General features: G+C 38.3%; 1 pseudogene; it reads left to right on the forward strand.

Annotated features, from left to right (window-relative positions):
• The first annotated feature begins 8,443 nt into the window (after nucleotides 1–8,443).
• Nucleotides 8,444–9,006, forward strand: LOC125359611 (annotated as a pseudogene).
• Nucleotides 9,007–26,177: the final 17,171 nt, after the last annotated feature.

A 26,177-nucleotide genomic window follows, 5' to 3' on the forward strand; every position in this document is an offset into this window, starting at 1 on the left:
GAACGAACTTTACTGAGACTTCATGGAAGAATGTGAATGAAACTGTTCCACTCACACCACGAGAAGGTATGCAGTGCTATATACCTAATGCATCCCCATAAATTTATTTGCTGATAACTTTCAGGCTGGTTGCCAAAAGTAAATATCAAGAGTACATAGAGAAAAAAAAAAGAGTACATAGAAAATCATTTCTTCCTCCTGTACCTGTACTTCATGGCTTAAGGCTGCTTTTCTAAAAACAAATGTACAGTGAACTATTGGAGGCATTAAGACTCATTCAGTCATCCCCAGAGGGCATTCCTGAATGCCAAATATTGAGCTACATGCTGAAATGGAGAGTATAAAATTTGGAACACATTTAACAGATGTTAGGAAAAGTAGGCATTATGCCAACTAAGTTAACTACAACATGGCTACCATCACCCTATATAACAAAATAATAATGCTGCTGCTGATGTAAATATACACCAAGCTGGCAAAATAAGATTTTTTTTAAAGTACCCAGTGTTGGCATCACAACTAACAATTTGTATTGCATGTCTCATAATTCAGTCTGTCAAAATCGCAACTTGAGTATTTCTGCCCTTAGTTCTATCAAGAGGCCCATTCATGAAACCAACAACTGACAGATAATTACTTAACTTTCCCAATTTTACTCTCCATCAATCAAATGTAGCCAAATATCTTTACCAGCACTACGTAAGCATTGGAACTCTCCATAGCCCATGCAAAGCTATGAAGATTAAACTGACTCATTTAAGATTCCCCTAACACTGGTAGAAAGACCAGAAATCACATTCCAAAATACCATCAGAAGTGTTCAGGAAATATTCATGTGCCACTTGAGAAACAAGGGTGAGAAATGTTTATCCTTCCATTGGTCTTTGCTTCAACTCCACACATGAACATATAAGCACATGTACATGTACATGTATATATGTGTGTTTATGTATACATATGATCAGCATTAGTTAATCTTTAGTTGCTTAGTGAATAGTCATGGAGTTACCCAGTTACATTATCATCAGCTAAGGTCTAGATTTGACCTGGCCATAAAAATAAATAAGCTTGATTCCTTATCAAAGATGGAACATTACTAATCAATATTATGCCGATAACTTATATTTACTTCGACTAAGTTTGCAGTCTTGTTTTCCTACAACAAAAACATTTCATACTCTACTATGAAGTAGAAGAGCAGTAGAGATCTAAGGAATGTGTGAAAATGAATACTGCCCTCTACTGGTCAATGTCTCCCAGTGAAAAGCTTTACCACTTGTCCTGTATTCCTCTACCCTTTGGGATATATTTTGACATTAGGAGAAAAAGCGTTGGCCTTTTATCAGTAGTATTTGAGTTCCTTCTAAAACAAAATCCAACATGTGTAGGCAATTGTGATAAGTGTCTAGTTGGCACTAGCAAAAATAAATACCTTTTATAATACAGCTGTACCCACATGATGGCAAGGCATTGTAATCTTATAGCCTAGCAGTTTAAAACTCATGGACAACTGAATCTTTTCTTATTAAACATGAACCTAATTATCAGAGATTCTCCAAACTCTTACCAACTAGACAGCTGTGAAATCTAAGTAGTCCTTGTCAGTCCAGATAACACAGTTATGACTCTCTGTCACCATGGGCGTATCTGAAGCCACTCCAGCTGAAACCTCAGATGAAGCCTGAGATCTGGCTGTGTAACTGTCTCTCAATATTAGTATAAACTTTCAAATAGATGATCCTGTGTGAAAGAGACTGAGAAGTTTCATTAAAATACAAGCTCTTTATTATGGTTCTTTTTTTTTTTTTTTTGGCCAGTCCTGGGCCTTGGACTCAGGGCCTGAGCACTGTCCCTGGCTTCTTCCCGCTCAAGGCTAGCACTCTGCCACTTGAGCCACAGCGCCGCTTCTGGCCGTTTTCTGTATCTGTGGTGCTGGGGAATCGAACCTAGGGCCTCGTGTATCCGAGGCAGGCACTCTTGCCACTAGGCTATATCCCCAGCCCTTTATTATGGTTCTTGAATACATCTTTGCACTGGTGATTACAAAGTGACAGATGAAGTCCTGAGCTCTCTGCAAGTGTGTGCTGTCTTATTACTTAGTCCTTATATTAGATGCATATTTAAAGATTACTAGGCAGATAAGTAAATTCATCTATCCCATTTACTATTAATTATTTTAGTTCTTTTCTCAACAAAATGCTTGGGGCAGAATAAACAATGGTTTAGTAAGAAGCACATAGCTCCTTGAGATGGACAAAATTGGACTCAAACCCTAGCTTTGACACCCAGCTGTGTGGTAGGAAGATACCTAGACTCTCCAAGCTGCAGCTTTCCCATCTGTAAAATAAGAGACAGTATTTTCTTCTTCATGTAGCAATAATGTGAGATAGAGTATGTAAAGCATTGGGGAAATTTCCTGGAATATAATGGATATTCAAAAAGTTGGTTCTCTCCGCCTTTCCTTTCAGGTAAATTGCTGACTTCTTTCTTTTTAACCAGCATTGCAGACCAACATGTGAGCTCTGAGCCATGTTGAGATGAGAAGAGAATTTGTGATAGTTACACAATGTGTCCACGTTTTCAGGCCTTTCTTTTTCCTGTCAGGAATGAAAATATGTATGCACAAATGTGTGTAGGGTGCTGCTTTTATAGTTTCTATTGAGTTCAAAAGAGTTTACTAGAAAAAGCAGTAGGGGAAATTCATTTTGCTTACTGTCATTTTCCAATTAAGTGGAGAATTGCAACACCTTGCATTAGACTAATGATTTACAGATTTGGAAGCACATTGGTCTATGTTCTCTCGCTCAGACTCACTTCATTCAGCCCCCATTGTAAAGTTAAGGAAAAGTGAGGACGATGGAAGGAAAAGGAGCAGTCACATGTGTGGAAGAAAACAAGATGCCTTGTGTTGGGACTTGCTCCCAGGGATCTTTCCTGAGCCTGTGCTGGGTGGGATTCAGTGCATTTATGTTCTCTGGAGCTTCCGTGGCCTGCTCACTAGCACCCCCTGCACTCCATTTTGGGAAGTACATCCTGGAATCATGCCCTCTTCCCTTGCTAAGAGGACTGTTGCTTGTGAGTAGTTAAAAACACAATCAACTCATAAGTCCTGGAGTTCTTTTTTTTTTTCTCAGTGACTCACAATGAGACATGTGGTAAGTTGCTTGGAATTAACTACTTTTCCAAAGTTTTTACAAAGCCTAAATGCCCCCTGTGGTATTTTTTAAACAATTCTAGGGAAGTTCTCAGTTTATTTTCAACATTAAAGATGCTACAGCAAGTGTGAGTGAAATGGAAAAGATGAAGCTCTCGTCTTTAAGGCTACAGGCCCAGAGTCTCCATTGGAAACAGCTGTGTCTGTAAGTTTTCTTCTGTGATGCATTTACTGACATTCTTGTTGTGTTGCCAGTGATAGCTGGCAGCCAGCTGTTCTCATCATATTTTAATTAAAGAAACTCCCACACCATCAAGAAATTTTCTGTGAAAAGATGTATAACACTTGCATACTGCTGTTTCTGTACTGTCTCTGGACCTTAATGATAATAATTCTTTTGTCATCCCACAATCTTCAGAAAAGGATGACTAACCTGGAACTTCTATACCTTTAAGGAAAGTCTAACCCCCTGAAATTATATGCAAAATTGAGTATAAGTGTATGTGTTTATTTTTTTAAGAGAAGACTTAGATTCTAACAGACTGTTGAATAGATTCATTATTCAGAGAAGTTAAGGAAGGTAAAGAAAGTACTCCATATTAATTTTCAGTCCAAATAAAATAATTCTTTCTTCTCAGATCAAAATAGGAAGGTTTAAGGGGTAAATTAATGGCTAAGTTAAGGACAAAATACAGTAAAGAAAAACCCCTGGAAAGAGCAAAGAAAACTCACTGGGAAACATTGGGAAATTGTAGTATATATAAGAGAATCTTTACTACTAACATTCTACATGTACTAGCATTGAATGTAGTAACTTCTCAAAGAGGCTTTCAAGAGGGCAAAGTTTATCAGCTCATGGTCTATTCAAATTAAATATTCTACAAATCCATTGGTATAATTTGCTTGTATATACAGTTTTTCTCAGCACACCTTTTCATTATCTAAGCAACCAGTTGAAAACCATTGTCCCTCCCCTCCCCGATGCAGTATTAAAAGATCATAGAAGTTTTGAATTTCCTTTAATTTGATAAACACTATAATTTGATGTTGTTTTGACCCAAATCACCCATGCTGTTTCCCAAACATCTCCCTCAAGATCAGAATTTGACAAGAAATATTGCTTCGGCTTCTAGCCATAGATTCCCTCTAATTCTCTCAAGCATCTTCTCTGGTTTGATGTGCTCCACTTATTTCGTCTGTTGTAAATATAATCACTAAATTCATATGTTGATGGTAAGTGAGCTTTGGCAAGTAAGAAGAATTAGGTGAGGTCATGACTGTGAGGTCTCTATAATAAAATGAGTGGCTTTGTGAAAGGAGAAAGGGAGATCTGAGCTGATACACCCTTCCTCTGTGATGCATGCTACCAGGTTAGGACACAACCCAAAAATCTTCACTAGACACCAAGCTGATACTGGCATTATGCTCTTAGACTTCTCAGCTTCCAAAACTGTCAGCCAAATAAATTCCCATTTTGTATAAATTATCCAGACTTAAGTATTATGTTATCATAACAGAAAATAGATTAACCATCCTACCCTCACCTGTAGCCTTCTCTCCAACAAGCCTCCCACTCTGCCTCTTTCCCCCTTCCTTCCTATATCCCCCACAAAACAGAAAAAAAAATTAGGAATAATATTATCAACACTAGACCTTTTATGGAAGCAAAGAAATCAGTCCAGGAGTAACTTTCACACTAATTAAAGAAACATTCTAACCAGGCACCAGGCTCATACCTATAATCCTAGTGTTTAGGAAGCAGAGACCTGAAGGACAGAGGTCTAAAGCCAGTCTAGAAAAAAAATCTTCAATATTCCATCTCCAACTAACCTGCAAAATGCTGGACTGGAAGTGTGACCCAAGTGTTTTATCACCAGCTGTGAGCAGGACAGCCGTACCCAGTGTAAAACCATGAGGTCAAACTCTGATACTTGTACACACATACACACACCTTTGAATGTGTTGCAAGATTTTCTCCATCATTGACTTTGATCATATTGTTAGTAGTCTTACTGTTAAGAATCAACAATTTATTGCTCCTAAAAAGGCTCAAGAAAACTCACCCTGTCACCAAAGTCACCTCAAATTCAATGAATCATGACCTTCAATTTGTTCAACAATAAAGTCTTCAAGACAGAAGAACAATGAAACTAAGAACAGGAAACTGAAAGAAAAAAAATCTTTTATTTTATCTTCTTTCCACCCTGAAAGTAAGGGGAAGACAAGCAAAAAGCCAGTTACAAAGTGCACACAAACACACTACCTACTGGGCAAATGGTTGAAAAGAAATGAATGGTTGAAAAGAAATGCAGTCTTTATTAGCCATGAAATAATTCTACAGAGAGGAATACTTTAGAAACTGAGTTTTCTTGAAAAGTGGAACTTGATTTGCTTCCAGTAAAATCCCAGTTTTTACTCATATGTATTTATTAGCACAACGACATAGCACAAGCAGACATTTTTTAAAAAATCACAGCTTTGAAGAAACAGAGCTGGTTCTACAGTAAGTTTGAAAACGTCTGTTTCCTCGGCGCCGGAGGCAGTGTTTCCAGAAGCTTAAGCAGCCGAGTATTAAGCACTCATCTAAGATATCAAAATAAACCTTCAAGTGAAAATTTTAATATGGTTGATTTTTTTAAAAAAAAGAAAACTAAAGTTTTAATCTGAATTGCATGTTAGTCCTCATATACTAAGACTTATTCCAACAGTAGTAAAAAAAAAAAAAAAAAGCACAGTTACTGTGAGGTCCAGCCCTGGGACGGCTCCATGAAGATGCCCCCCCACCTGTTTAAGTCTGTGCCCAGTACCTGGGTTACCTAGGTAACTGCCACACCTGGAGGCAGTTACCTCCTCCTTCTCTGAGGTCACATCTAATCCACTTGGCCATATCTCTCATATTTTCCTATATAATCTGGCTCAACACAGTCCCTGCTCTCTTTCCTTTTCTCTCTTACTCTCTCTTGCTCTTTTCTCTCTCTTTCCCTTCTTCCTTCCCCTTTGTCTCCCCACACCTTCATCTTGTGTGGGCTGGAAGTTTGCTTCCCCACCCCTACCCTCCACCCCCAATAAACTCCTTTCTGCCTGAACCATGTGGTGGGTTTCCTTTCTGGTGAACCTTACAGTTACTATGTGTTTCAGGATATGTTAATAATTTGCTCTGAACTCTGCTACAGTTGGGCATTGTGTCAAGTCAAACCAAAGTCAGTGGGGACTTAAACAAAATTTAGGAGTCATAGAAGAGTTCCTGAAGACTCTATCACCATCACACCCTGGCCCAAGTGATGGTAAAAATTCCATGCTCCCTCACCCTTTCCTTCTTTTCTCAGTATGACATTCACAAGTCTAATTCCTCTGTTGATACTTGTAGAGAAATAATGGAGTTGTGCCCTAGCCCTGATGTTCAAAGGGTTGGAGAATGGGAGAAGCAGAAGTAAGCAACTGATGATAATGATTATGACTTACTGTTCCATTAGAAGCACCTATATAGCATGTGAAACTGGGAAGAAAACAGGAAGGGAGCAAGGGAGCAAGGAAGGGAGGAAAGACGGAAAGAAAAAAAAAGAAGGAAGGACAAATTAAAGACATTCTAAAATCCATGTACTTGGCAGATAAAACACCTACCTTCTTCTGAAATGAGAAACAAGTAGATGACTAGTGAGTCCCTAAAAACAAACAGCCCAGTGTCATAACAAACAAATTAATCCAAGCTTACTTCAGAGAGATTCTCCCCCAATCCCTGTTTAAGCTAAAATACAATCAGCATGTTAAACTAATTTGTAACTATCACAAAATTGGCAAGAGGAATTAATATACTAGATGACAGTATCGATTCTACTCTATCTCAAAGGAATACCAAATGGACTGAAAGCTACTCATTTAAATTTTTTTTTTTTTTTTTTTGGCCAGTCCTGGGCCTTGGACTCAGGGCCTGAGCACTGTCCCTGGCTTCTTTTTGCTCAAGGCTAGTACTCTGCCACTTGAGCCACACCGCCGCTTCTGGCCGTTTTCTGTATATGTGGTGCGGGGGAATCGAACCTAGGGCCTCGTGTATCCGAGGCAGGCACTCTTGCCACTAGGCTATATCCCCAGCCCCCTCATTTAAAATTTTTACAATGGGAATTGGCTGGGAATATGGCCCAGTGGCAAGAGTGCTTATCTTGTATACATGAAGCCCTGGGTTTGATTCCTCAGCACCACATATATAGAAAATGGCTAGGAAAAAAAAAAAAAAAAAAAAGAAAATGGCCAGAAGTGGCGCTGTGGATCAAGTGGCAGAGTGTTAGCCTTGAGCAAAAAGAAGCCAGGAACAGCACTCAGGCACTGAGTCCAAGGCCCAGGACTGGCAAAAAAATAAATAAATAAATAAAATTTTACAATGGAACATGTAAATGATTCTATTTAGAGTCATAAAAGCAACTTAAAATGAAAGAATCTGGGCTTGATGCTATGAAAAAAAAACCCAGAAAATGGCATGAACAAATCAGGCAAAGGCAATGATGTGAAGTAGCTGCTATAAAGATGATAGAGATGTTAGCATGGAGAAAAATAACCTTACACAGATCCGAAGAGCAAAGAGTTTACTGCATTCTACACTGGGCAGGGCCTATCTTTCCCTCTGGTGTGATTCTGCTAAAGAAGCATGGCTATCTGGAGAGTTTCAAGAGGAATGTGATCAAGATGATTAAAAGCTCCAAAAGAACATTGTGTGAAGAACACTTGAGACAGTTGAAGAATTCCAGAAAGAGTTCTTAGTTGCTTGTTGGACCTCAAGGGCAGCAGCAAAGTATGCTAACCGTGATGCTCAGTTTTAAGACACGTAAATGATCCATGATGTTCTTAAGTATTTTTTTATTTGGTTATCTTCTTCCCTCTTGGTGTAATTGTATTTCTGGACCTACTCTTCAACACGTAAACATGACCGTTGACAATCTCTTCCTTCTACCACTTGCAGAGGCTGCATTGAAAAGTTGTTAGTAGGCTGGGGATATAGCCTAGTGGCAAGAGTGCCTGCCTCGGATACACGAGGCCCTAGGTTCGATTCCCCAGCACCACATATACAGAAAACGGCCAGAAGCGGCGCTGTGGCTCAAGTGGCAGAGTGCTAGCCTTGAGCGGGAAGAAGCCAGGGACAGTGCTCAGGCCCTGAGTCCAAGGCCCAGGACTGGCCAAAAAAAAAAAAAAGAAAAGTTGTTAGTAAGCTTTCCATTATTATAATTAAATACCCAAAAGAATCAACTTATAAAAAAATAAGATTTGGTTCTCAAGTCTTGTTGAATGGCGTGCGGAGGGTGTGGTGCTGTCTAGGGTTAAAAGTCATTCTTGAGAGGAATGTCTCATTCCAGAGAGAAAATGAGTTTAGCTCTGAGAAGTGAGCTGGTAGTAGACAAAACAAAGGGGAAAAAAGAAGAGAACTCTCAGCAGAACAGAAACAAGAAATTAAAGATGCTTTTGAGCTATTTGATACAGACAAGGATGAAGCAATAGATGATCATGAATTAAAGGTGGCAATGAGAGCCTTGGGGCTTGATGTAAAAAAAAAAAAGCTGATGTGCTGAAAATTCTTAATATTATGACAGAGAAGCCACAGGGAAAATCACCTTTGAAGATTTTAATGAAGTCGTGACAGACTGGATATTGGAAAGAGATCCACATGAAGAAATACTTAAGGCATTTAAACTATTTGATGATGGTGATTCAAGTAAAATAAGAAGAATTTGAGACGTGTTGCTAGAGAACTGGGTGAAAATATGAGTGATGAAAAACTTCAGGCTATGATAGACGAATTTGATAAAGATGGTGATGGAGAAATTAATCAAAAGGGGTTCAATGCTATTATGACTGGTGACATTTAAATATAAGGATAAACACTGAGAATTTTGCAATACCCACCTTATATTCTGATTTTGTGTCCCAGGGCCATGATGAAAAAACAAAACATCTTCATTCTTTTTTCCAGGAGGACTGAAACTAACATCTTTTGTCTGCATTTTACGACTGCTAAGTTTCTTTTTTTCTTCTTTATTGTCAATGTGAAGTACAGAAGGGTTACAGTTTCCCATGAAAGGCAAGTACATTTCTTATCTAACTTGTTACCTCCTCCATTTTTCCTCCATCTCCCCTATCCCACTCCCCCCACCCCCGCCCCAAGGGTTGTACAGTTGGTTTACAACAATTGGTTTTGTAAATATCACTATTGCAATGGTTTGTCTTTTTATCCTTTGTCTCTTGATTTTGGCATTCCCTTTCCCTTTCCTAGTTCCAATACATGTATATACAGTATCCAGGGTAATAAGGTCAGTTACAGTGATAGCATGGTTAAAACCATGGGAAGGGAATACAGGAGAAAAAAACAAGGTATGATTTTACATGGCATGTTGAAAATAACAACACCAATGATATACCCCTTGTTTCCATAACTTGGAGTTCATTTCTCTTAGCATCATCTTATGTGTTAATATGGGCATAGCTATTGAGCTATTGTGATCTTCTGCTAGGACTATCCTAGACATGTACTAATTATTCCCTATGAGGGAAACCATAGTGTTCATGTTTCTTTGGATCTGGCTCACTTCACTTAGTATGACTTTTTCCAAGTCCTTCCATTTCCTTATGGATAGGGCAGTGTCATTCTTTCTGATAGAGGCATGTAATTCCATGTGTATATATACCACGTTTTCTTGATCCACTCATCTACTGAGGGACATCTGGGTTGGTTCCATATTTTAGCAATGACAAATTGTGCTGGGATGAATATAGTTGGTCTGGTGGCTTTAGTGTGGTCTTGCTTATAATCTTTTTGGTAGGTGCCCAAAAATGGGGCTGCTGGGTCATAGGAGAGCTCTATGTTTAGCCTTCTGAGTAACCTCCATACCACTTTCCAGAGTTGAACAAGCTTACATTCCCATCAACAATGTAGTAGGGTTCCCTTTTGGCCATATCTCCTCCAGCATTTGTTATTATTAGTTTTCCTGATAATGGACATTCTTACTGGGGTGAGGTGAAATCTCAGTGTTGTTTTGATTTGCATTTCTTTTATGTCCAGGGATATTGAACACCTCTTTATGTATTCTGTTCCATTGGTCCTCAGGCCTGTTCTTGTGCCAATACCAAGCTTTTTTTTATTACTGTAGCTTTGTAATACAACTTGACAGTTGGTATTGAAGTTCCTCCAGCACTGTTCTTTTTACTTAGGATTGTTTTTGCTATTCAGGATCTTTTGTTGTTCCATATGAATTTCTGGATTGCTTCCTCTATTTCATTAAAGAATAATAGTGTTGGGATATTGATGAGTATTGCACTGAATTTGTGGAAAGTCTTTGGCAATATTGCCATTTTCACAATGTTAATCCTCCCAATCCAGGAACATGGGAGGGTTTTCCATTTCCTTAGTTCTGTCTTAATTTCCTTTTTCAGGTTTTTAAATTTCTCATCATAGAGGTCTTTCACTTCTTTGGTTAAGGTTAGTCCTAAGTATTTTATGTGTTTTGAGGCTTTTGCAAAAGGAATTGCTTTCCTGATTTCAGCCTCGTTCTTCAGGTTGTTGGCATATAGAAAAGCCATTGATTTTTGAGGATTTATTTTATATCCCGCTACTTTGCCAAAACTTTGGATCAGCTCAAGTAACGTGGGAGTAGAGTCTATGGGGTTTGTCTGCAAAGAGAGAGAGTTTAACTTCATCTTTTCCTATTTGGATCACCTTTATGTCTTCCTCTTGCCTTATTGCTCTGGCTAGGAATTCTAGTACTATGTTGAAGAGGAGAGGAGAGAGCTGACAACCTTGTCTTGCTCCTGATTTTAAAGGAAATGACTTTAACTTTTTACCATTAAGTATAATGCTCACTGTGAGTTGGTCATGGACAGCCTCTATTATATTCAGGAATGTTCCCTGGAATCCCAGTTTTTCCAGGGCTTTTATCATAAATGAGTGCTGGATCTTAATGAATGCCTTTTTCGAGTCTAGGGATATAACCATGTGATTCTTTACCTTGCTCCGGTTGATGTGGTGGATTACATTAATTGACTTGCATATATTGAACCAGCTTTGCATCCCTGGAATTAATCCAGTTTGATCATAGTGTATGATTTTTTGATGACTTGTTGAAGTCGATTGGCCACAATTTTGCTGAGAACTTTTGCATCAATGTTCATCAAGGAAATAGGTATATAGTTCTCTTTCTTTGATGAGTCCCTGTCTGGTTTGGTGATAAGGGTTATACTGGCATCATAGAATGTGTTTGGTAGTGAATTTCCACTTTCTATTTCATTGAAGAGTTTGAGAAATATTTGTGTGAGATCTGTTTTGAAGGCCTAATAGAATTCTGCTGTGCATCCATCTGGACCTGGGATTTTCTTGGGTGGGAGATCTCTTATAGCAGTTCTATTTCATTGCTGGATATGGGTCTTTTTAGTAGGTTTAAATCTTCATGGTTAAGTTTGGGCATTATCAGTTTTTGCTAGGAATTTGTCCATTTCTTTTAAGTTCTCAAATTTATTAGCATATAGGTTTGCAAAATATTCTCTTATTAATATTCTTTATCTTGGTTGTTTCTGTGGTGATGTTTCCAGTTTCATCTCTGATTTTGTTTATTTAGGTGTTTTGTCTTTGTTTTTTTTTTTGGTTAGATTTGCTAGGGCTCTATCTTGTTAATTTAAAAAAATGACTTTTTGTTTTGTTGATTCTTTTTTTTTTTTTTGGCCAGTCCTGGGCCTTGGACTCTGGGCCTGAGCACTGTCCCTCGCTTCTTCCCGCTCAAGGCTAGCACTCTGCCACTTGAGCCACAGCGCCGCTTCTGGCCGTTTTCTATATATGTGGTGCTGGGGAATCGAACCTAGGGCCTCATGTATCCGAGGCAGGCACTCTTGCCACTAGGCTATATCCCCAGCCCTGTTGATTCTTTCTATGTTTTTTTTCAACTCTAATGACTGCTAAGTTTCTTTAGATGAACAGTATTAGTGTTCATATTCCAATAGGTTTGTTTGAATTTATAATAAAGTTTTTATATGAAGTGTTAAAAACAAAATCATGTGATATGCATTCTTTGCAAGTCTTTAGACACTGGTCATCACTTTCATTTTGCTATACACATTTTTTAGATTTTGTTAATAAAATATTTTATTAGTTTAAAAAAATAAGACTTATTTTGGCTCACAGTTTCAGAGTTTTCAATCCTGGGTCACATGGCTCCATTGCTTTCATGCCTGAAGTGAGGCATAATGGGGGCAGGGCAAGTGTGGTGGAACAAAGCCCATAGCCAAGGTACAAAAAATAAGACAGAGATAAGGTTTGTCTAAAACATCCTACTAGGCCCCACCTCTTAGAGTTTCCACCACAGTACACTCTAGAGACTGAAATTCTTTCATGGAGTAGGCATGGGAGTAAAGGGGACACTTTAGATGCAAATGATAGGAAAGCACTAAGGTAGCTCTAAAAAGGACTACTACAATGATCCTCCTTCTTACACTGTAACACTGACAACACAGCTTCTGAGTCATGGTATCTCTGAGCCCTTCTCTTGACCCTTAAAAGATTCCAGCTCTTTTGACTAATAGCATTCAACAGAAATGACAGTGTGACTAGGCAATATCCTAAGGAGGTCACATCCTTCTTTCTCTTTGGGGATACAGCCATGACTCTGTGAGGAAGTTCAAACTAGCCCACACCAAGAACTCAGATGCAGGAACCATGCCTAGGCCTGTTAGCCAGCACCTCTGTAGGATCCAGTTAGCCCATCATTCATAGTAAGATATAGATATCATCACAAAACAAACAGAAACTGACTTCCTGTGCCCCGTCCACATCCCTGACCCATGGAATCTGTGAACATAATTAAGTGGTTGTTTATGGCACTTAGAGTGGCTCTTATACAGCAATAATAACTGAAAACCAGTATGTGGTCAGCACCATTTCCTTTCTGTCACCCAACGTAGAATAATTACACCTTGTGCTTTATCCTGTATTTAGCCCTTCCTCTTAGTCTATATAGTTTTATCTCAAATTATATACTCCAAAAGGCCTACACAGACTTTTTTATTTCAACTGGATTTCATTTTATAGGAGGGTATACTATTTAATGTATTCCTTTGGAACTTGTTTCTCAATAGTGTACTTATGTTATCCATGCTTATTATTGTTCATAATGTTGGCTGCTAAATGATATCCTACTAAAAGAATATACACAGGCCCTGAGTTCAAGACCAAGGACTGGCAAAAATAAATAAATGAAAAAATAAAAGAATATACGATAGTAGCTAATCCCCTGACAACAGTGGGCTGTTAGGCTGGCTCAGGGTTTTCTTTTGATTTTCTTTTTTTAATCAATTGTGGGCTTTGAACTCAGTGCCTGGGTGCTCTCCTTGAGCTTTTTCACTGAAGGCTTCTACTCTACCACTTTGAGCCAGAGCACCACTTCTGGTTTTCCGGTGGTTACTTGGAGATAGAGTCTCATGGCCTTTCTTGCCTGGCCTGACTTTGAACTGCAATCCTCAGATCTCAGCCTCCTGAGTAGCTACGATTACGAGTATAAGCCTATGATCTGGCACCTGGCTCCCATGAGACTTTGTTTTTGCCAGTCCTGCGGCTTGGACTCAGGGCCTGAGCACCATACCTGGCTTCTTTTTTCTCAAGGCTAGCACTCCACCTCTTGAGCCACAGTACCACTTCTGGCTTTTTCTGTTTATGTGGCTGCTGAGAAATCAAACCCAGGGCTTTGTGAATGCTAGGCAAACACTCTACTGCTAAGCCACATTGCCAGGCCCAATGGCTCAGAGTTTTGCTAATGTGAACTGTGTTGCTATGAACATTCTCGTTATGCTTCCTGGATGTGTGTGTAAGACTTAGCCCTAGGAATGTAAGTAAGAAGTATATATATTCATGTGGTCCGATATTCAAGCCAGGCAGTAGTGGCTTACACCTGCATCCTAGCTACCCAGGAGGCTGAGATCTGAGGATTGTAGTTCAAAGCCAGCCAAGGCAATTAAGTCTGTGAGACTTTTATCTCTGATAAACTACTAAAAAGCCAGAAATGGAGGTGTGGTTTAAGTGGTAGAGAACTACTAGCCTTGACCAAAAGCAGCTCAGGGACAGTGCCCAGGCCCTGAGTTCAATCACCAGAACCAGCACAAAGAAAGAAAAGAAAAGAAAACAAGGAAGGAAGGGAAGTAGGGAGGGAAGGGAAGGGGAGGGAAGGGGAGGGAAGGGGAGGGAAGGGGAGGGAAGGGGAGGGGAAGGGGAGGGGAGGGGAAGGGAAGGGAAGGGAAGGGAAGGGAAGGGAAGGGAAGGGAAAGGAAGGAAAGGAGGAAGGGAGGAAAGGAAAGAAAGAGGAAGGAAGGAAGGAAGGAAGGAAGGAAGGAAGGAAGGAAGGAAGGAAGGAAGGAAGGAAGGAAGGAAAGCAGACAGACAATATTGTGATGAGAGGACTATAAGGTATCATATAAAGAACTACACCTGGAGCTAGATGACTTTGAGAAGATTCCAAGTTAACTCAGCAGTTATAAGGCCAATATTAATAAATAAGAAAATTTTGTTGAGATTTAGTCTGCTAAATTTATAGTATTTGTGTTATAAAATGTGTCTTTATGATTAGAAATTGATTATTGTTTGTGTTTTAATACAGAAACAAAACAATTAGGCCAAAAGGATGAGGGTTAAAGTGACTCAGATTTGGACAAAAATAAAACAATAGAGTAAGCTTCCTGGAAATGGCTAAATGAAGACTAAGTCTGTCTGTGAGGGTCTGGAATCTCCCAGCCAAAGCAAGTCAGGAAGATAGGAACCACAAAGAAAAAAGGGTGGGCTGGGATTCAGGAAGGAATGTATATATGTGGAATTATTAGTCAAAACTCTAAACAGGATAATAACTAGTAGAAAACATCCTGTAAGTTATAGAAGCTCCTCTGGTGGTATTGCACGTTATGCATTGACTGGCTTTCTTCTCCCCAAAAAGATAAGATTAAGCTCTCACTTCTAGCAACTGTAATGCACCTTATTTGGAAATTTGGTCTGTGCAAATGTAAAGAAATTAAGATACCTGCTCAGGAGTCTGAGCCAGGAAGATAGAGAGCCCTGGGCCAGCCTGGGCTACATGACAAGTTTGAGGTCAGCCTGAGCAAATTAGCAAGATTTTGTCTCAAATGTTTTTTAAAGGTCTGAGGCTATGGCTTGCACATGCTTGCTTAGCTTATGTGAGACCCTGGGTTCTGAGGGAGGAAAAAGAAAGAAATTATTTAGTTATAGTCATAAGGTAGACCCTTAAAATGATGTCACTGGTGTCCTTATAGAAAGATGGGCATGGGGAGAGCTGGACACAGGAAGAACACCGTGAGAGGACAAAAGCCTTGAAGTAGGTGGCTGCAAACTAAAGAATACCCAGGGTTATCAGGTGGAAGGACCAAGGAAGAACCCTCCCCTATAAGGCATTCAAGAAAATATGTGGTAACCATAAGAGAATAGGTTTCTGTTCTAATTTGTCCAGCTGGTGGTAGTTTGTGGGGGCAGCCCTAGTAAACAGTGAGGGTTGCAACTTTAGTTCCCTGTGATTGATGGAAAGATGTACATAACAGATGCTGTGAAATGAGAATCTTCATTGAAATGGAATCTGAAAGCTGGGTGTGATGACACGTGGTTGCAATCTCAGCCTTTCTGGAGAATGAGGCAGAAAGGTTGAGAATTTGAATCGAGCATGGGTTACATAGTGACCCCTTATCAAAGAGACAGAAAGACAGACAGAGAGGCAGAGATTGAGACAGACCGATAGAGACAGAAAGCATTAGAAAGAAAGACAGAGACAGATTTTGGATATGGTGATCTAAAGACCATTACTCACGAAAAGTGTCTACACTTACCCAGTAAAATCCTCATGCCAATATCTGTATAAAATAAATATGTATATTTCAATTCATAGACTAAAAAATCAGACGCATTCATATAAAACTGAAAAACCTTAAATCAGATGTGTTCAGCTTCCCAAAACATCAGAGACACCTACATCTTGTTTATCCTTTCATTCCAACATTCTCTTCTAACAAAATATATAGAAAAGAAACAGTAGTAGATTAATCTCATATAAGACACTTGGAGACTATTGACTACAGTAAAAAGAAAAAATAAAATTGACATATGAGGAAATTGTGGCTCTCAGGTATGGTAACCTGTCAAGGAAGCCCTGCCTTGAGGTGTATTTTCAGAAAGGAAAATAGTTTCTGAGTCTAAGTCACAGTCCAAATTATTTTATTTATTTATTTATTTTGCTAGTCCTGGGCCTTGGACTCAGGGCCTGAGCACTGTCCTTGGCTTCTTTTTGCTCAAAGCTAGCACTCTGCCACTTGAGTCACAGCGCCACTTCTGACCATTTCCTATATATGTGGTGCTGAGGAATCAAACCCAGGGCTTCATGTATATGAGGCAAGTAGTCTTGCCACTAGGCCGTATTCCCAGCCCCTTTATTTTATTATTAAGTAGTTGTATGAAGAGGTTACAATTCCATAAGTCAAGTTATGAGTTCAATGCATCTTGATCAGTGTCCCCCCTTCCATTGTTCTATCCTCCTTCCTCCCTCCCATCCCTTCCCTAAAATCATGTACTTCAATTTTTACCTAGTGTACATTGAATATAATGACTACCTTTGCTCACTCTTCCTCTTTCCATTAGCATGTCCCCTCTCCTTGCCCTCCCCCCAAAAACATGGTTCCACTTCTTGGTATTCATTTTGTTAAACCGGGTGCTTATTGTTCAAAGGAGTTACCGATTTAGACTCATCCTTCAAGTATATTCCAAATTACTGAACCTATCATCTTAATAAAGCCAGCTCATGATTTTCCAAAAGTTTAATGCTACAGGAAGTACATTTTTCTCTATAAAAAATTCACAATGCACCATTAGGAGTAGGCACCATCTGTTTTTCTTCATACTTTATTTCTACAAACTCAAAAAATTGATTGTATTTTTATATAACTACAAAATATTGAGTTTTGGATTTCTGATGAAAGGTTTAGTCAAATAAAATGTTGCATGACCAAAAAAAAAATTCACAATGCTTTGAGAAAAACTGCTAATATGTGATTACATCTCCATCTGATCTGTTTCTGCTTAGTATTTGCAATGTTTTATGTATGTCAGCATGTTCTTCCTTTTACTCTCTCTTATATAATATAAATTCTGAGAGGGAAAGAGACTATTTTATAGATACTCTAAGCCACACGATGTTTTGAAAATCTTAATTTACAGCAAATGTTGCTTTAGTGCAATGTCATTGTGTTTTGTTTCAAGCCACAGTGAAGAATGCCTTTTGATCTCCCTAGCAGACTTGTTGAGATGATTAAATAGGACAACTAGGACCAGGCATTAGCACTGTGTTAACAATCAGTAAATCTCCATTAAGAATCAACTCCACAGCTAATAACAAACACGGTATTATATTTCTTATGCTTACATTAACTATGCAATGTTTAAGATTCCCCCCACAGTAACATGGTAACAAGTAGCTGAGCACAAGAATTAAAACACAAGCTTTGGGTCAGTATGGGTCAGGTATGGTGGATCCAAATATATGGCTCAGGTAATAGAGTACTTGCCTCGCAAGAGGCCTGAGTTCAAATCCCAGCACTGTCTAAGTGAATATATAAACAAAGCACATGATACGAAGAATTGAGAATGTACACCATGGCTTTACCACGACTCTTCAGTTCAGAAGTCAAGTAGCATCAGGCAATTATCAAGCTCTGGGGTCTTCAGGTACCACAAAAGGGGTTCTTGAAGGATCATTAAGGATAGTATTGATAGATAGTGACCTAATGAGACACCTGACAAACAGGAAGCAATTGATAAGCAGTAATCAATCCAGAAGGAGGAGGAGATTCAGACCTCACTGCCTCAACTCAATTTCTCTCAGTACTTATGTTCTATACACAACTCTTATTTTTATTTAATAATCTGAACTGAGTTCCCATATGGTAACATTATATGTTTAGGCAACATCTATATTCCTTTAAACAATATAATTCTTAAGTGTTTTAAGCATTCTGTTAAGAAAAAGTATCCAATATTTTTAAAGTTGATGGGCAAGGAATGGGAGCAGGCAAATGAGAGAGAAGGATAGAAGGAGTGACATTGATCAAGATGCATTGTACTCATAACCTGACTTACAGAATTGTAACCTCTTTGTATAACCACATAATAATAAAATTTTAAAAGTTGGTCGAGAGCAAGTTTGCTAGTATCATATGATTGAACATACATCTGTAGGGGAACGAAATGATATAATTTACCATTTACTACAAAAGTTCCCAGACTTAGCAACATTACCATAAAATTTGTAGAACTCTGTCTGGTAAAATGCAAGTAATGTCTGATTTGTGGATTCTCTCAAAGTTTGTCGTTGGGATGGCTTGAATGTGCTAACTTTGATGTTTCAGAAGCTTAGCTTCCTAAAGTCACAAGTAAATGGAATTTGGAGGTAGGCTCTGTGGGAAGTAATTAGGAGTACATGAACTCATGAGAGTGAGACCCCATTAAGAGCCCATTAAGGGGTTCTCTAGGAGAAGAGGCATTTTAAGGAGAGGAGGAGAAGCTCAAGCTAGCAACCCTGGTGTGTCATGCACTGATGTCTTTAGTCATGCCATAGCCCAGCAGGAAGCCTCTCACCCAATGCCAAACACATGCTGATTCCAGGCCCATAGATTTCCAGAACCATGAGCTTAATGTGTCTCTTTTCTTTGAAACTGCCCATGGTATTCATTTATATCCACAGAAAGCAGACTGGGACAATAGTTTATTGTCCTATAGAATATTAACTAGAGTTTATGAACCCAGTCCAACAATCTTAGCCTAGTACTCATTCATTAAATTACTTATAAATAACTAAGTCCTCAAATGCTTTTTAAATCAGATTTTTACTGAGTCCTGCTTTAATAAATGAGTTGGATGAATCTTTGACATGTGTTCATTTTTATTTGCATGCAAGTCATGGTTTTAATTTTTGAAAATTATGTTAGCAGCTCTGAGAAAACTGAGTAGGAAAAATAATTACCATGGTTAATATTTTATAAAGTGAAAATTGTTTAGCAATGAGAATGATGCCTTTCTAATTTATTTGTTATATCAGTTGGTTTTTTTTCTACGTGTTTTCCAACACCTGGACATTCTTTTGCTCAGACCATTGGCATAGCAAGTACAACTACCATTTGCCACAGTGAGATAAATTGGCAGATGTCCTAAAATTTGTGATACAACTGAATTTGCAATTAATTCAGTACCACTGTAACAATTGCTGTTGGCTTCACTTTCTTCGCTTGTTCCAGTCTTTATTAGTGGTTAAGAGATAACGCTCATGTTACCACATGCACCTAATATCTGGTGAGCTTCATGCATCTGAAATGCAATTCACTCCAGTTTTCCTGCCAATAGAGGAGGGAATAAACAACAAGGTTATATACTCCACAGGAATCTGTATTTGGCATAACCTGTTTTGCACCTTGTTACTACTATGCTACTATGTGATGCTCATCTACATAGAGACCATATGGCCATATTTTGAGGCAAATTGTGTCTTAATTGATGACTACTGAAAATCATATGCGTTACCAGAGGCTCCAAATAAAAAAAAGTGGACAATTCTGACTTGAACATAGAGTTTTATTAATAATTCATATTCTAGCAATCCATGATTTCATGAGTAAGAAAGTAGAGATATATGATGCACTTAGGTAAGTTCAAATAGGAAAACAAACATAGAAAAGGGGGGATTCATTTCTACAGAGAAAGACTTCTTTACTATAAAAACACCTTTGGTTTTGTTTGATTGTCTTGTTAGTATAAGGAATTGAACTCAGGGTCACATGATCCTGCTAGATTTCATCACCTGGGCCATACCTTTACTTCTGTTTTGTTGTTATTGTTTTTTGCTGGTTCTTTGGAGATAACAGTCTGCTGGATTTATCTGTCTGGGATGGACTCAAAATGAGATCATTAGATCTCAGCCTCCTGACTAACCAGAATTACAGGCATGAGCTGTTGACACCTAGCTATAAACATAAAGGAAAAACACCTAAGTACTCAAAACATTTTTTCTTCCTTCATTTTCCCCTTTTTATCCATTCAAATAGTTAAAGCAGTATGGCAGAATAAGCAAGATGTTACTACGATGAGAATATGATTAGAGAAACTTACCTCACTGGAATAAGATTTCTTTTTTTTTTTTTTTGGCCAGTCCTGGGGCTTGGACTCAGGGCCTGAGCACTGTCCCTGGCTTCTCTTTGCTCAAGGCTAGCACTCTGCCACTTGAGCCACAGCGCCACTTCTGGCCATTTTCTATATATGTGGTGCTGGGGAATCGAACCCAGGGCTTCATGTATACGAATCAAGCACTCTTGCCACTAGGCCATATTCCCAGCCTGGAATAAGATTTCTTATCTGAGAAATGAAAGGCTGAGACTCCATTATGTTACATGCAATTTTTTGAGAGGATCTGTTGCAGGAAACCCTATATTCCTAAGTAGTTTGAGCAAAGTAATGCCACAGACTCAGTTCCTTTAATGGAAGGAGAAAAGACTGTGTTCTGTGGTAGATTTACGTATAAGAGTAACTTGTTTTTTCTCAGGAAACAATACAACACAGGATCAAATTTTAAGGGTCCAATTAGAGCTTTACAAATAACTAGTTGTTTGGTCTTGATATGTTAGTGTGCTTCAAGAATTAATTGTATGAATACTTGATTCCCATTTTCTGCATTTTATATTAAAATAAAATCTTCCAAGAAAGAAAAGCAAAAAGGAAAGAAGGAAAGAAGAAAGGGAGGAAGGAAGGAAGGGAGGGAATTAGCTGGGTGCCAGTGGCTTATGCCTAGAACCTTAGCTACTCAGGAGACTGAAATCTGAGGATCATGGTTTGAAGTCAGCCCAGGCAGAAAAGTATGTGAGATTCTTATCTCCAATTAACCCCCCAAAAGCCAGAAGTAGAGTTGTGGCTCTAGTGGTAGAGCACTAGCCTGTGTACAAAAGCTCAAGGGCAGTACACAGGCCCAGAGTTCAAGCCCCAGATTGAGGGGGAGAAAAGAAAGAGAGAGAGAGAAAGAAAGAGAGAAAGAGAGGGAGAGAGAGAGGAAAAAGAAAAAAAGAAAGAGAAGAGATAAATAACTGTAATTGTTTACTTAATTTTAAAACATTTAGATAATTTCAAGGGTGGCTAGATCCATCCTGTATTTTCTAATTATTGGTACTACAAAGAAAGGTTGGCTTTGTTGCTCACAAGCAATGTAGTGTGACTTTGGTTGTCACATAACTTGTAAAGACCAAACTTCCTTATCTGTATAGTGTGTGTGGGGTGGGGGGCGGGGAGTAGAAGGCAAAGATTCTATTCATGATATATATTTTAAAAGTTAAATAGAGGCAGCAGTGAGTCATGCTTGCAATCCTAGCCACTCAGAAGGCTGAGATTCGAGGATTGCATTCAGAGCCCAGCCTGGGCAAGAAAGTCTGTGAGTCTCTTATCTCCAATTAACTACTAAAAAGCCAGAAATAGAGCTGCAGCTCAAAGTTGTAGTGTGCTGGCCCTGAATAGAAAAGCTCAGGTACATTGCCCAGGCCTTGAGTTCAAGCCCTAGGACTGGCACGAAAGAAAGAAAGGAAGGAAGGAAGGAAGGAAGGAAGGAAGGAAGGAAGGAAGGAAGGAAGGAAGGAAGGAAAGAGAAGTTAAATAGTTAACTATATTGAAAATGCCTAATATGGTAGATGATATGTAGTTTTCATTCAAGCTATTGTTGAGGTGGTCATGTGGTAAAATTTCTTAGCTGAATGAAAAATTGTGCATAATTAATTTCTAGACTCTATCTTAAAAGCTAGGTACCTCTGTTTGATTCAGTAAAATCCCTTGTAATTTAAGATGCTCTGTCTAGAATTAAAAATAGTTTTGGATTTTATAAAAATTCTGTTTTTATTATATAAAGATTAGAAATATATCTCTATTCTTTAATTAATCTGCAAATGGAAACATTTTCCTTTTTCCTTTGTGGTAATGGGGATGGAAACCAGGGCATGGTGCATGTTAGGCAAATGTTCTACCACTGAGCTACATTCCCAGAGTTAACCTTTTTATTATTACATATATTTAGAAGTCACTGTGTTCACTATTTACACAGAATATTAGGATTAGGCAATGATTGCTTCAAGATTAATTAACAATTAGTTCAATATTAGTTCAATATTAATTCAAGAAGAATGTTTCTTTAGCAAGCTTGAAGTCCCTTCAATTATAACAAATATTTTACAATGTCAATGATGCTATCAATTCAAGTGGTGTACTATTATTTGCAGACTGAAAAATATAGATAACAGACTTTCAGGAGTCAATTTCAATTTTTGAAATATAAGAATCAAGATTAAGATAAAAAAAATCATAAGATGGAAGACATCAAGCTAAATGAGTGTGTGATCCCTTTGTGTTGATTCTTTTATAAAAAATTAATCCAATACTACGAGATAGAGAATGAGGTGTTGGTAACCACTGAGTAAGACGTAGGGGGAGAATGCAGGAGAGATGTGAGCTAGAAGAAACACAGAAGTAGATAGGTAGAATGAATGTGTTTGGAGACCAAATGTAAACCTGAAGACTAGAGTTAATCAATTATGTGGGATTTGGAATTTCTGTTACATACATAGATTTGATTTCCAGTTGTTCTCTTCACCAAAACTGTAACTCTCTGAGATGATGCTAATTTGTTTTATGATAATAACAGATTCATAGCAATCATCTGCAGAACCAGTGGCATCGCATTATAAATCTCAAATTTATATAATAAACTTTAAAAATTCTATATTCATTTGTGGTTTTTAGATCACAAAGTAATCAGTACCAAGAGGAGAAAACTTAAATGAAGATTGAAATAAAGTTCTTGTTGGGAGAGATGAGGGAGAATGATAGAATGGGTGACATTGATCAAGATGCATTTTACTCACTAACTGAAATGTGAATTGAAAGATCTTTGTGAAATTAAATAGAGATAATAAAATTAAGAGCTGCCTCAAGTGCTCAATTAAGATTTTTCCTGACAATCAAATGAACAGCAATAATACAAAATATAGCCAGAATATTTTTTGTTGTTGCACAGCACAGAGTATATTTGAAATTAGTGATGAGAAAATACAATCATACCATGCATATGGCTGAGTAAATTGAGGGCCCTCAAAGAAGACTTTTCTACAGTTACTCATTTACTAGCCAAATATTTAATTTTAAAAGCTTCTGTGCCAGGAACGGTGCCAGGTGGTAGAAATGCAAACAAACAAGACATAGCCCCAAGGGATTTAAAGATGAAATGAGTGCGACAGTCTCTCCTTCACACTCCCCTTGAGTCAGGTACTGCTTGCTGGGATTACTGTAAGTACAAGTGAAGAAGACATAACAACAGCTCCTCAGTTTGTGGCTAGGATTACTGTAAATAGAAGTGAAAAAACACAACAACAACTCCTCAGCTTGTGGCACTTCCATTCTAAGGGAGAAGAAGCTAATGCATGACATAAATAAGGAAAATGCATGGGGGCGGAGGTGGGGGATGGGGAGGGGGGACAGTAGAGACCAGGTCTGCAAAATAACAAACTTCTTTTCAAATAGTATTTCCACATGTTTGGATCAGCTCAGTGACTTTACATTATGTATCTAAAACCAAATAAACTACTAAACAAACATAAAAAGGTCTAAGATAGACCTATCAGTGGATCACAATAGCTCAACAGCTATGTACACATGATTATATAAGATGAGGATAAGCAAAAAGAACTCCAAGAGAAGGACAGAGGAGGATTTTATTGTTATCATTACATTTAATGTTCTAGGTGAATTTCCTTTGGTGTATCCTATGTGATTACTGCATATGATTTTGGTACACTTGATATTGCATATATGCTTACCTAAACTAGGGAGAGGAAAGAAAAATAAATGAGGAAGGGTGTAACAAATATGACAAGAAATGTACTCACTACCTTATTATGTAACTGTACCCCCTTTGCACATAACCTTGTAAATAAAATTTAACTAGAAAATAAATAAATACTAGGCACTGCTTTGCTGCTTAAAAAAAAAAAAAAGGAAAATGCATCCTACATGGGGGATGGCTAAGATAAAGCAAAGCAAAGAAGCAGTATTGACATGTTAGGGGCTTTAATTGGTGACAGGAAAGAAATGTGAAGTCTTAGTAAAAGTATCTCATTCCTAGATTGGTGGGAGACACCCCAAGCCCACTGAGCAGTGAGTCGAAGGCTTTTCTCTACCAGGACCACCAAGGAGGCCATATAGCTGCATACAGAAGCCAGGTGACAGTGATAGATGAAAGTGATGAGTAACTCATGCTGGTTAGATTGGGTTCTGGTGGCTACCATAGGACTTGAACTTTTCTTCTAGGGGTGAGGGGGTGTCCCTATTTTTATTCAGAAGATTGATGGGAATCTGGTTTGTATTTTGGTAGGATCAGTTGCTATGAATGATGTGTTGCTTATGAAATGACAGGAAGTGGTTACATTCTGGGCATGATTTTAAGATAGGGTCACCAGTACTTATTGTTAGATGTGGAACCATGAGGTCAAGGTTAATATGTAAACAAATGAAAATAATAGAATATTGTGCTTTGTTGACTAACTTCTGGGAACTAAGTGTCATACCATTCTAGAGGGTTCTGGCCATGCTCTATAGCCTTGTCAGCCTTCATGCTATACCTACATGCTCTAATACACTGCGCACAACCCTACTGTAAATGCACAGCAAAGCACACAGCTTTTCTGTACTGGGATGAGGACACTTGGAAAGTGAATCATAGGATATGGTGGTCGTTACCCGTCTCCTTTCTTGAACCAAGTAAAACCATGTGTTGGGGTACTTTTTGCAGATCTCCCCTGTGTTCTAAGGTTGTAAGTTCTGGAGTCCTTCTGGTTCCCATTGGGGTTTGTTTCAGTGGCATGGGAGGAAAGCAGCCAGGATCCTCTGTAGCTCCTTCTAGAACAGTGTTAACAACAACAAAAATGGTTCCTGAAAGTCTCTTCAGTACTTAGGGAATAGGAGACTAATTTCTCTGGGTACTTAAAACAAAAAGTAGCAAAAAGGGGGGCCTGGGGGTAGGGGGAAACCTCACCTTTCTGAAGTACACTGAATCTAAATTATGAATGGCTAAAACCCATTCATTGGTTTCTAATAAGCTATTTTCAGACAACGTCTTCTTTTCTTGAAGAATCTGTAACACAGGATTCTAAAATCCACAAGAATTTACATTTTAAGATCTAACCACAAGGTGGAGATCTAAAGCAAAGATTAGTTCTCATAATGGGGCTTAACTTAAAACCCAGAGCTTGTTTAACATTGGAGTTATACCCAGTCTCAGAATGTGCCAGAGTTGGCTTAGTATTTTAAGCTACAGGGAAATTGTACTTATGTTCCAGTGTTCTTTTGGATTAGAAACATATATGGCTGAAAGTATTTAAAGAAACTGAGAAATACAATGTCAGATGGCAAAGTGGAGACACTGATATTATTAGAAACTTGGAGCTTTAACTCTAAAATGTTATAAAAGTAAACACTATTATTATACCACTTGATTATAAGTACATTTAACAAAAGCTAATGTCATTATTTTAATCCAAACATTTTATGACTAGTACTGAATAACTAATTCCTTTTAACTGGAAAGATCTGCTAGACTAGAGGTTCATAAGATTCTAAGCCCTCAGTATGATTAAATACCCCTCTAGCTTTATTTCATTTGGATAAGGCAATAAGTAGTCTTACCAAATGAGTCTTGGAAACAGCAGAAAATTCTCATCTCCTCTTTCATGAGCGGGCTTTACCTATCTCCCCCAAATGCATTTTTTTGGCTCAGAAGTTACTCCTTTAGAAGCCTCAGGGTTTACAAATGTCCTTTTGTTTCTTTTAATGTGAATTTTCTTCCCTATAAAAACAACCAACAGTTGAAAGGAAATCTCAACTCAAAAAAAATAAGCACAGGGTGTGAACTATTTTTGTCTTTCCTACTTTGCAGCCCTCATTTATTTA

The sequence above is a fragment of the Perognathus longimembris genome, chromosome 11 (genome assembly GCF_023159225.1).
Source record: "Perognathus longimembris pacificus isolate PPM17 chromosome 11, ASM2315922v1, whole genome shotgun sequence".
NCBI classification, from domain to species: Eukaryota; Metazoa; Chordata; class Mammalia; order Rodentia; family Heteromyidae; genus Perognathus; species Perognathus longimembris.